Source organism: Cervus canadensis, chromosome 10 (genome assembly GCF_019320065.1).
Source record: "Cervus canadensis isolate Bull #8, Minnesota chromosome 10, ASM1932006v1, whole genome shotgun sequence".
Classification (NCBI taxonomy): domain Eukaryota; kingdom Metazoa; phylum Chordata; class Mammalia; order Artiodactyla; family Cervidae; genus Cervus; species Cervus canadensis.
Genome location: NC_057395.1, coordinates 67672846 through 67685443, shown reverse-complemented (window position 1 = coordinate 67685443; position 12598 = coordinate 67672846). Strand labels below are relative to the sequence as shown.

Sequence of the window (12598 nt, the reverse complement as noted above, 5' to 3'; positions counted from 1 at the left end):
GGAAACTAACACAATTGTAAAACAAATATACCCCAATAAAAATTATTTAAAAAACGGAGCATCGGGAGGTGACTAAGAGGTGATCTCCTTCAGAGATCACCATTATCATTCCCATCATTTGATAATCTGATGAACACCATCTGTTCATTTTCTGTTCTGGGGGCCAGAGGGAACTATACAGGCTTTTCCATACACCATTTTACTTATAATTTCAGGCTAAACTTAGCCACGGACTTTGTCATTAAGAACTTCAGATTCCTCTGGCATTAGTTGAGTACTTGCTGAGCGCCTGGCATTGTGCTAGGTCAGTGGTAGATTCAGATAAAATTCATGCTCTCAAAACCCTTGAACTGTTTAAAGGCAGGAAACCATGAACTTGATAGACTGCAGACCACAACCTGAATTAAGCAGGGCCACTCACAAGGGGCCCTTTAATTCAAGGGCTATGGACCATCCATAGTGGGAGAAAACTTTCTTGCCTGGAGGTGGAGAGATTTATTCATCACCTGAGATCTGTAAGGATACCCAGTTCATAGGCCATCTGGGTGAACTTACCATATGGTGACAAAGCCTCAACTTTATACTTTTTGTGTGTCTAAACTATTCAAGTCAGCTTGAACCCAAGCTTCCTCCTCATCTTGGCTTGCTTGGATGCAGCAGAGACAGGCAGAGCTATAGCTGGATTTTGCAGAAATCCTTCAACGAATCAAGCAAACAGACAGACATACACACATACATATATGTTTTTTGTGTGCCTATCTATTTTTTGCAGTGGTCGTTATCATATCTGGGTTTCCCTGGTGGCTCAGATGGTAAAGAATCTGCCTGCAGTGTGGAAGACTTGGGTTTGATCCCTAGTTTGGGAAGATCCCCTGGAGAAGAGAATGGCTACCCACTCCAATATTCTTGCCTGGAGAATTCTCTGGACAGAGGAGCCTGGCGGGTTACAGTCCATGGGGTTGCAAAGAGTAGGACATGACTGAGTGACTAACACTAACCATATCCGCTCTGCTGATAAAACCAAGGCTCAGAGAGTTTGAAAAAGTCAGTCACATGGCAGGGAGGGTGGTGGTTTGAATTCAAATTCCCAGTTTTTTCCATCACATAGGCCTGGGAAGGTAGGAAAAACATCTCAGTGCGGATGCAAGTTGAAGATCAATGTCCCTGCCCTCAAATAACTCGTAGTCAAACAAAGAGGTTCTTAACCTTTAAGGGGGAAGGCCCTGATGTGGAAATATTTATGTAACTTTGAGAATCGCCCCAGAAAAATACTGGAAATCTTGCATACAGTTTTAGAGGAACACTTGGACTCCACCCACCATTCCCGATCCTCCGCTAAGGCTCTGGGCTCAAAAATACCCTAAAAGCAGATTCCTTAGTAATTCCAAGGTGCCCACGTCCTGTAAAAGGAAATGGCTCCCAGGACTCCATGGGAACCCGCATGAAAAGAAGTTAAGTGTCAGCTGCAGAATTTGTTCCGTGCTGGCTGCTGCCTCAATGCTGAGAAGGATGCTGTGATGACAATTCATTAGAAGGACTTAGGCCATTCAGCCAGGTTCAGGGCCAACTTCCCAGTGACCACAAAGCAGAACGGTTACCGGGAAGGCTGTGGGTCCGTTTCGTGTCAAAGCAAACCTCCAGGAGCTTTGCTGGGCAAGTTTGGAGATGGGCACAATTCCCTTCGTAGGATAAATCTGTTTGGGAGGCATGGGGGAGGGTGAAATCCCACACCGTGGAGACAATTTCCTTATTTGCTTTCAATCTAAATCAGAAAGGAATTTCTTGGAATTGGCAGAGTGGATTATATGTATAAATATGTGTGTGCACATGTGTATTTAGAGTTGTGTTATGGGGTTTTTCAGGGTGTTGGTATGTCCTGTTTCTGAGTCCTAGTTATATGAATGTATTCGGCTTATGAAAATGTAGCGAGCTATATACTTAGGTATGTATTAATATACTATTCTTTCTATTCATTTATTGTACTTCAATATATATATGCTGTGTATATATTTATATATATATATTAAAATATTTTTAAAGAGAATGAAGCAAGTGAACTAAAACTTGAAACTTTCTGGGGGAAATAACACAATTATCTAGCATAATTTAAACATTTAAAGTCACAGTCAGCCAACGTCAGCTATAGTCATTTAAAGATTCTGTGAACAAGGACGGGGAGAGTGTGACACGTGTGAACACGGAGACGCAGCGGGACCTGGTGATTGCTTTACAGAGCATCCAGCAGCAGGATGCTGGGATCTGCCTGGGGCCCTGAGTGACTCCCTCCCCTGCCCCTCTCTGGGGCCCTGCCTCCTTGCTCCTCACTTCAACCTGTTGAGTCCCGGCTGATATGAGCTACAAGGTCAGATCCATTCGTCCTGACCTGAGCGATCTTGCTCACTGGGTTGTGGAATGTGGAAGGAAGCTGCTGCCGGGTTCTTGGGATCATTCCCATGGGGTCTGCCAGTCTCATCATCCCTTGGCTTTCTGATGGGCTCCATTCATTCACAGGGGCATCAATGTCTGGTTAGAGCCTGCCCCGGCCACCTCTTGATCTTCTCTGTCTGGGAAGGGGCTGGACCCAGCTCCTTCTACCCGGCCTGGTCTGGTTGCTCCAAGTTTCACTTCCTTTGCATACGAGCTGGCCTTGAAACACAAAGTCTCTGCTGGACACCCAATGCAGCAGCTTTTGTGCCTGACAACCACAGTTCTCTCCTCACCAAGGCTCCAGCTCGTATACGTGCCTTGTTCGGCTCACCCATCAGCATCATTCCATCCCTTCCTCCCCTTCCTGGCAGCTCCTGCTGTTTTGGCGTCGGAATTACGACATTCTGTGTCTCTATGCTTTAGGGAAGCTACTGACTTGGGAAATAAGAAGGTCTGACTGAACTCCAGGAGAAAGCGAACCCAAGCTGACTAAGAACCAGATCTGAGTCCTAAGTCAGCAGCAGTAATATGTGAACTTAAGAGAGGCAGCAGGAGCCCTGCACCACCGGAGGGAGGAAATATGAGCCCCAGGCAAGGGAGCAGGTGCAGGCAGCTGCCCGGGGCCATCCCCCTGGAGACTCAGCCTGGTTGCTTTGTCTGTTGGGGGTTGCTGGGCAGGGTGGGACACAACGACAAGTAGGGATGTGTGTCTCTGCCTTTCACCCTCTGTCACTGTAAGCACCCGAGTCCCTTTTGCATTTCTTCATTTCTTTATTCACTTTCCAAAGGATTTAACCAAGTCAGTTCTCCATATGTCTTGGATCATGCCACCCCAGAATGCCCCTCAAAGACCCCGCTGAGCATAATTTCTGCAGACAGATCTCAGAAGACACAGTTCCCAAGGCCAGGGTCAGGTGAAGGCCAAGGCCAGGGTGAGAGAACGCCGAGTATGTTGCAGGATGTCAATAAATCCTCAAGACCTGCCGCACAACTTAGCCTCTCTGAACTGGTTTCCTCTTCATCTGTAAAGGGTGATAATGATCTGCCTGATTCTCGGTGGAGAGGCCCAGGCAAGATGGGAGAGAGCCCTTAGTGAACCGTCAAGATTTGTTCTGAGCAGAATGTGAGCAGCTTTGAGGAAATGAGACGCCGCTGGATGGAAGGAGTCTTGTGATACAGGAAGTGTCTCCAAGTGGAGCTTTTAAAAATGCTCTCAAACCACTACAATATTGTAATTAGCCTCCAACTAGTAAAAATAAATGGAAAAATAAAAAAATAAAAAAAAATAAAAAATGAATAAGTTAAAAAAAAATGCTCTTACAACATGCATGCAACCAAACCTGTATGACTGTCTCAGCTGCTGATAGGTGTCTGCTGTTCCCTTGTTAGAGCATTTTCTCCCATCCTTCTCCAATTTCTCTCTATTCCTTGCAGAATCATGGATCTCTCACTTTTCTGATGTTTTTCTCAGTCTCCATCATTTAATTTTTTCCCCCCTCTTTGAATCTAAAAAAGTGTGGAGTTATCAAGAGTCCCATTCCTCACCTTCCATTGCTTCTCCCTCTGTTTGCTCAGTGAATGATCTCACTCCCCCCCAAATCAACTCCTGAGAACCCCCAGATCCATAATATACCCCCTTTCTGCTCCCACTTCCAAATCCAAGTAACTTCCTGTCAAGGAACCTCTTCTGTTACCCTCTAGGGCTCCTGACTGACCACGTAAACTTCCCCCACCAAACTGTCCTCTAATCTTCTGTATCTGATTGGGCACCCCTACTGGATGGGCTGGCTGAAAAAATAAGCACACCTGAGAATATTAACCACATTTGTCTCTTCACTGCGGAATCTCAGTGCCTGGCACATGAAAAGGACTCAGCAAATCATTTTTTTCCCCTTTTAATATATAAAGAATTCATTATCTCTGCCTCATTCTCCATTAAATAATAATCAAATAACAAAATTATACAAATTAGGCAGATAAAAATTGGCTTAGTGCATAACTGAAAGCTTCATGAGTACTCTCTGGGTGTTGGGCTCTGTTTAGCATTTCATATATTTATGTTATGCACATATCAGTATATAATAGAAATATGCACATACATATTTAGATATGTATATGCACATACATATACACACCTGTGTATCTAGATATGTCTGTGTGTATATGTATGCCATGTATATATGTGATACAGATACATACACATGAATATATGTGTGATTTAAATGAGGCTTTAGTGGCTCAGATGGTAAAGAATCTGCCTGCAGTGCAGGAGACCCGGGTTCAATCTCTGGGTCAGAAAGATCCTTTGGAGAAGGGAATGGCAACCCACTCCAGTATTCTTGTCTGGAGAGTCTCATGGACAGAGGGGCCTGGCAGGCTACAGTCCACGGGGTCACAAAGAGTTGGACAAGACTGAGCAACAAACACGCACACACGCAATTTAAATAATATACATAATTATATATGTGTAATCCTTAGATGTGTAATTCACCCATTTGGAAGATGAATAAACTGCTAACAAATAAATGTCAGAACTGTATTCATGTTCCATTCCCAAATGATTTACAGATATTAGTTCATTTAATTCTTATAGCAATCTTATAAAAAGTGTGGGAGGCTACCACTTCCCCACTTTATAGTTGGAGATGCTGAAGTTGAGGGAGGTTAAAAGCCTGGCTCAAGGTAATACCTGACAATGGTGAGGAAGGAAATGAGATGCTGCTGGGTGGAAGGGGCCTTGTGATATGGGAAGTGTCTCCAAGTCGGGAGTAGCACATGATTCCTGCCCACACAGCCCCAATCCAGAGTCTTTGCTCTGCTGCCTTGCAAAAGTTGACGCCTGTATCCTAACTACCGACACCTCCAGGTCCACCCGAGCGCCAGTCCTCTGCGTATTACTTCTGAGTATCCCTAGTTTGTCCTTTTCTCCCCAGTGTCGTGGAGAGTTCATTCGGCACAAATCAGTACTTTCTGTTGAACAGGGAGTAAGTGGGTAAAAAAAGGAAATGAAGAGATGCAAGTTCACTTTAGCTTCAACTCCCACACCGGGACCGCTTCCTCCACTTTCACTTTTTATAAAAGGCTTTCTTTCTCCCGCTTAATGTTTTCCGTAGTTCAGCATCTCTTTCCGAAGATAAGCCTCCTCATTCCTTCAGGTCCTCGCATCCATTACCATTTTTCCTTCAAACAGCTGATTGGAAAGGATTTGTTTGCTTTGTACAGGTCATTTCTGTCTGGTGGTAAGGCCAAGTGTTTTATCCCATGGGAATGCATCTTCATTTTTATAATGGAAGTCCACGGGAGTTAATAAAGGGAATGGAAAAAGCCCACCGCTGCCAACTGCTTAAGTACGTATCCATTCCATCCTGAGAGCCCACCTGTCCTCACCACGTGCCTCTTGGGGAATCTGAGGAGCAGTTGGATGGACACTACAGGAGACGGTGGTTATGTGACTGCTTGGTCAGAGGCTATCACGATCCTGGGAAAACTGGAGTGCTTACGGAATCTACCACAGATCCCTGGGATACACCACTGTGAAGGGGGTCACTGGTGGTCTTGGAATGTAGACCCTCAGGCTTCCTCTTAAACTTACCCCAAAACACTTGTGAGCTTGGAATTCACTTTCCGATTTTTTTCTGTCCAAACCAATTCACAGCCACTGCCGTGCCCTGGAGTCAAATTCTTCAACACATGTTTTTGAACATCTACCCAAGATAAGTGTGAGATGAGAGGCAGGGTGGCAGTGGAGATATGACCCTGTGTAGAGTCAGATGCCCTGGGGTTTTAATTCTAGTAGTAAGGAATTAGAAGCCACTTAGTTTATCCATGGGCTCATGTCCTTATCTGGAAAGAGTGAGGGATAATAAACCTTTCTCGTGGGACTTTGGGGAGAATGAAATAAGATCTTTTTATTTTTGTTTAATATTTATTTTTATTTGTTTATTTGGCTGCGCCAGCTTTAGTTGCATTGCATGGGATCTTCCATCTTCATTGCAGTGCCTTTTTTTTTCTTTCTTGTAGTTGTGGCGTGTGAAATCTTAGTTGAGGCATGTAGGATCTTCTTCCCTGACCAGGCTTTCAAAACAGTGAGCCCCCTGCTTGACAGAAGGTAATTGCTTATTGGGTGTTACCTGGGATGATGATGGTAGCCATGGTGATAAAAATGATGGTGATGATGTTGATGGTGGTAGTAAGGATGCTGTGTTGGGGAAGATAAAAGGCTAACTCAGATATGGTCCTCCTCCCTTTTTTTTTTTTTTTTCTGAGACATTAACAGACCAGTTGGAGCTATAAACACGCCATCTTAGAGTCATATGTGAGACAGGTATAAATAACAGGTACAGAAGTTTGGTTAGCAGAAAGCATTCCCACCTAAGGGTCTTCATACAAGAGCTAATATCTAAGTTGGGACCTTGAAACATGTAGGCTTTGAGGGTGTGGGGACAGACTGGTAGAACCAATGCTATTGAAACCAAATCAAATCTGGCAATACCCCTGAAAAGCTGAGATATTTTCACGTTGTCTTTGCTGCATATTCTGCCACGAAAAATTGTGATTAGAATTTTACATTCATATAGCACATTTATTTTTAGAGGCTCCAGTGATATCATTAAAAACTAAACCCTTCAATTTTAATGTTGGTCTGTCTTACAAAAAATGTGCACCTTTTCTTCCAATGAGCTCTCTCACTTGTATGAGAGTTAGTGGGATGTTTGGACTAAGTGTAAAATCTAAAATGATTCAGATATTAAAAATAAATTTCAAGAAGTCTTTCAAAAGTAAAGTGTGTTGAAAGAGCCCTGGTAATAAAGCAACACCAATTATGCTCAGAATTGCCAGGGAGTTGGAGAGAAAAACATTTCAGGGAAAAAAAAATGTTGAAACGAAGGGTATGTTAAATATGCTACCAGAAAATCCTTAGACCATCGTCTGCTTCAGAGGCACACAGCTGAGGCTCCTGGAATACAGCCCCAGCAGTGGCAGAGAGAATAGCCATTGAGAAGTGTGCAAAAGACACTTCTCAGAGTCCAGCGCTTCACTATGGACCCTGGATTATTAGAGTTCTATACCAGAGGATGAGATGGTTGGATGGGATCACCGACTCGATGGACATGGGTTTGAGTAAACTCCGGGAGTCGGTGATGGACAGAGAGGCCTGGTGTGCTGAGATTCATGGGGTCGCAAAGAGTTGGACACGACTGAGTGACTGAACTGAACTGAACTGATACTAGTAGGGCACTGTGGAGCTTTCCTTGTGGCTCAGCTGGTAAAGAATCCACCTGCAATGCAGGAGACCTGGGTTCGATCCCTGGCTTGGGAAGATCCCCTGGTAAAGGGAAATGCTACCCACTCCAGTATTCTGGCCTAGAGAATTCCATGGACTGTATAGTCCATGTGGGCTATGACGTGGTGATCACACCCCATTGTTATACTTGATGTCCTCTTTCGGGGACTGTTGTCAAAATCCTATCTTCCTATTGGTGAAAAGCAGACTGTCGCTTTGGGATACACTAGCATCTTGAGTTTTAACACCACTAATTGTGCAGGAGAACTTAATCCTAAGAGCCCAAGACAGGGAAACTTGATGATTATACTGTTGAAAGTAGCCCCTCTAAAAAATCCCTCACTAATGTCCACTTATGATGTATCTTACCACCTTGTTTTGCTTTGATTAATTGTTTTTCCACAGTGAAAGTGTTCAGTTTGAGGGGTTGATTGTTTAGTATCCCTCTCCTCCATGGACTATAGCTTTTGGTGTCTTTAACACTTATAGAGTGTTGATGCATCTCTTGTCTTGTGTGTGCTCAGCTGTTTCTGATTCTTTGTGACTCCATGGACTGTAGCCTGCCAGGCTCCTCTGTCCATGAAATTTCCCAGGCAAGAATACTGGAGCAGGTTGCCATTTCCTAATCCAGGGGATTTTCCCGACCCAGGGATCGAACCCCCTTCTCTTGCATCTCCTGCATTAGCAGGTAGATTCTGTACCATTGTGCCACCTGGGAAGCCCGACAAAAACTGAATGAATGGATGGGTCCATAGCGTGCATGCATGTTGAGCCACTTCAGTCGTGTCTGACTCTTTGAGACCCTATGCACTGTAGCCTACCAGGCTCCTCTCTCCATGGGATTCTCCAGGCAAGAATACTGGAGTGGTTTGCCATGCCCTCCTTCAGGGGATCTTCCCGACCCAGGGATCGAACCTGGGTCTCCTGCATTGCAGGCAGATTTTTTACTGCTGAGCTACCTGGGATGCTCATACACAATGTATTACTCATTTAAGTCGCTTCCTATTTAGGGTGATGATGAATAATGCTGCTATACAGTCTTGTACATGATTTTGGGTGCACTCATATACATATAGATGTTGGGCATATATCTGGGAATGGAATTGTTGGGTCACAGCACCTGAAGATGTTAAGTTTAGTGGATATAGCCAAAAAGTTTTGCAAAGTGGTTTTATCAGTTGTTACTTTCAGTAATTGTAGTGTATGAAAGTTTTGGTTACTCTCATCACTTATTATTATTTTTTCCATCTTTTTCACTTCATTGCAGTAGCTCTTTAGCTCCTCTGTCCACATACAGTCTCATGCCCTGTTACATGCAATACCTTCTTTTCCTGGTCTCAGGAGGGATTTGAAGTTAATATCTGGTAGAGATTGCTTTAGCAACTTACTAAGACTAAAGCAAGGTTGCACATTCAATACTGGAGTGGGTTGCATGCCGTCCTCCAGGGGGGTCTTCCTGACCCAGGGATCAAACCCGTGTCTCTTACATCTCCTGCATTGGCAGCCAAGCTCTCTACTTCTAGCATTACTTGGGGAACCTTATGCTAGGGAATGCCATTTATTGTGTCATATGGTATCAAATGTACTAAAAATATAAAATACAAGATAATGCTTGGTAAAACTGGAAAGAGAGGAGGATCAGGATGGGATTAAGAAGAGAATATAGGAAAGAAAGTTTGAATAGCAGGACTTTCTTAACAGGGAGTACTAGTCCTAACAAGACTAGTTCCAGGCCTTGTTATGTGCTTGCATGTCTTATAGAATTTAATTTTCATAATAATTCTGTTAGAAATAACTTTCTTTTTACAAATGGTGAAGCTGAGCACAGAGAGGTTGAGTAAACTTCCTCAAGGATGCACAGCTGTAGAAACAAGGTTTGAATCCTAAATGTCTGGTTTTTCTCAATGTCTAAATCATCTTTCACACTGCCTCTAAATTACTTGTATTTTGGGACTTCCCTGGTGGTCCAGTGGTTAAGACTCTGCACTTTCATTGCGGCAGGCAAGCATTTGATCCCTGGTTGGGGAACTAAGATACCACATACTGCACAGCATGGCCAAATAAATAAGTAATAAAACCATCTTTAAAAAGAAGAAAAAAGAATACTTTAAATAAATAACTTCTGTTTCTCCCAACAATCCAGGATCATAGACAGAGCAAGTGTAGACCCAGTTTACTAGGCGGGAAGCTCAACACTCACAGACTTGTGAAACTTACCCATGATCATACAGCAATTGAGTGAAGGAGCCGGTGTTCTCTGAATCCAGGCTTCTTTCCATTATTCCACACTGTAGATGAGCTTTGAAAGGGGAGTGTAGCTCCATAAATGAATCTCATAACTCCTTCATTGTCCTCAGAAGAGGCAGCAGGACTGGTCTTGATCAGCACTGAGGCCAGAGCAGAAACAAATTAGGAATCTAATCATGGGCCTGGAGCCGGGCCCCCTCCCCGAGTCTCCCCTCCCCTGCTGGGATCCTCAATGTTTCCCAGGGTCTGACCACTGCGGGCATTGTGCCAAGCAAAGCCAAAGGTTGAGTCTCTAAGATGCTTTTTTGAAGTCCTTCTCTGGGGAAGGCCATTTCAAAACAAATCCAAATCATTTTGCTGGAGACAACCCCAGGAGAGATGAAGGTTGTGTTATGGTTCCCATCAGGCCGGGTGCCTGTTTTGAACTTGGCAATGGCATTGTCAGACAACAGGCACACATTTGAAAAATCATGACTTACAGCCATTGTCACTTAAAGAAAAACAAGTTTTGAATTTGAAGAATTTTTCATTGTCTGAAACTGATTTGAGTAATAGCTCAGATGATTCTAGCAAGAAAATTTAGCATGACTACAGATGTATGCCCAACTTTGCTGTATTTGTCATTATAGGAATTGTTTTCTTTGATTATTCATGAAGTGAAGTGAAAGTCACTCAGTTGTGTCTAACTCTTTGCGACCCATGGACTATACAGTACTTGGATTTCTCCTGGCCAGAATACTGGTGTGGGTAGCCTTTCCCTTCTCCAGGGTATCTTCCCAACCCAGGGATCAAACCAGATCTCCTGCATTGCAGGCGGATTCTTTACCAACTGAGCTGTTAGGGAAGCCCCGATTATTCATGAAGTTTAACATTTCTTCATCTTTGTTTAATGGTCGTAGTTCACATTCAGTGATTAGTCTTTTTTTTTTTTATGTCTTTGCCTTTTTATCTATTAATGTGTTGTGTTTTTCTCATTGATTTAGAAGGCTACTTAAATTAAGTATTCCATTGTGGAATATTATGTACCCAATAAAATGATGTTAAAGGGATTTTTAATGATGTTAAGCATTACTTATGGTGTTAAGTGAAAAAAGTAATATGGTAAGTTATATATAAAATACAATCTTGGTGACTTAAAAAAGAAATATGAAAACACACTTTCCCTTCCAAATAAATGAAAGTTTTGGAGGAATATTTATTGAAATATCAAGAGAAGATTTATTTTGGTTGTTGGGGTTATTGGTGATCTTAATTTGTTTTCTTCTATTTCATGTATTTTGGTGTATGTGCTAGTTATCAACTTTTGTCCTTCATTGCCCTGCTTGTGACATCAGAATCCCATCCCTTTGTCAGCCAGCTTGCTGGTGAGAGGTGTCAGTAGAGGGCGCTGGAGAGACACTGGACCAGAAAGGGACGGTTCCATCTTGGTTCTGTTATTGAGTCTTTGTTTCTGTAGTGGAAGGCCAGGGGACACCTAGTGACACTCATCACCAGGGGCATGGCATTTTACCACGGGCTGTTTACCCCAGCACCCAAGATGTGCACATTTTGGGGAGCTTCTCCACCACCCGGTGGGCTGAAGCAGCACCATTGTGAACCCAATCTGGATCTCTGCTCTGAGCTGTCTCCTAGATTCCTTCCTTCCTTGGGTTTTCTGCCTCAGCCCTAGGGCTTGTGCTGCTTCCTACTCTGCTATTTCTATTGTTCTTGGAATCCTCTTTACTCCATGCTGCAGTTAATAACATGGAGATATTACTTGGGGAGATATAGTTAATAACAAAGAGATATTACTTTGCCAACAAAGGTCCATCTAGTTAAAGCTGTGGTTTTTCCAGTAGTCATGTTTGGACATGACAGTTGAACCATAAATAAAGCTGAGCACTGAAGAATTGATGCTTTTGAACTGTGGTATTGGAGAAGACTCTTAAGAGTCCCTTGGGCTACAAGAAGATCAAACCAGTCCTTCCTAAAGGAAATCAATCCCAAATATTCATTGGAGGGACTGATGCTGAGGCTGAAGCTTCAATACTCTGGCCACCTGATGTGAAGAGCTGACTCATTGGAAAAGACCCTGAAGCTGGGAAAGATTCAAGGCAGGGGGAGAAGGGGATGACAGAGGACGAGATGGTTGGATGGCATCACCAAATCAATGGACATGAGTTTGAGCAGGCTCCGGGAGATGGTGAAGGATGGGAAAGCCTGGCGTGCTGCAGTCCACGGGGTCGCAAAGAGTCAGACGCGGCTGAGCAACTGAAGAGCAATGGTTAATAATTCTTTGAATTAAACTTTTCCTGGTCAACTCATTACATGGTTTTTGTCTCTTGTTTGGACTCAACTCCTGGAATCTACTCCTGGGAAAGATGCTATGAAGATGGCTGAAATGACAACAAGGTATTTGGAGTATTACATAAACTTAGTTGATAAAGCAGCAGCAGGGTTTGAGAGGATTGACTCCAATTTTGCAAGAAGCTCTACTGTGGGTAAAATTCTCTCAAACACCGTTTCATGCTACAGTGATATCGTTTGCAAAAGTAAGAGTTGACGTCATAGAGTTGGACACGACTGAGCGACTGAACTGAACTGACATTGTAAACTTCATTGCTGTCTTATTTTAGGAAATTGTCACAGTCATACTGCAAC

The 12598-nt window shown here is 43.4% G+C and overlaps 1 long non-coding RNA gene across 3 annotated transcripts in view; it reads right to left on the bottom strand.

Moving 5' to 3' along the window:
• The window catches only part of LOC122448417, a 29000-nt gene extending 18908 nt beyond the window's left edge, over positions 1 to 10092 (bottom strand). For all 3 annotated transcript variants that reach the window (XR_006271605.1, XR_006271603.1, XR_006271604.1), the window contains exon 1: positions 9929 to 10092. This is a non-coding gene — a long non-coding RNA (uncharacterized LOC122448417). The remainder of the gene's footprint in view (positions 1 to 9928) is intronic.
• Between the last annotated feature and the right edge of the window lie 2506 nt (positions 10093 to 12598).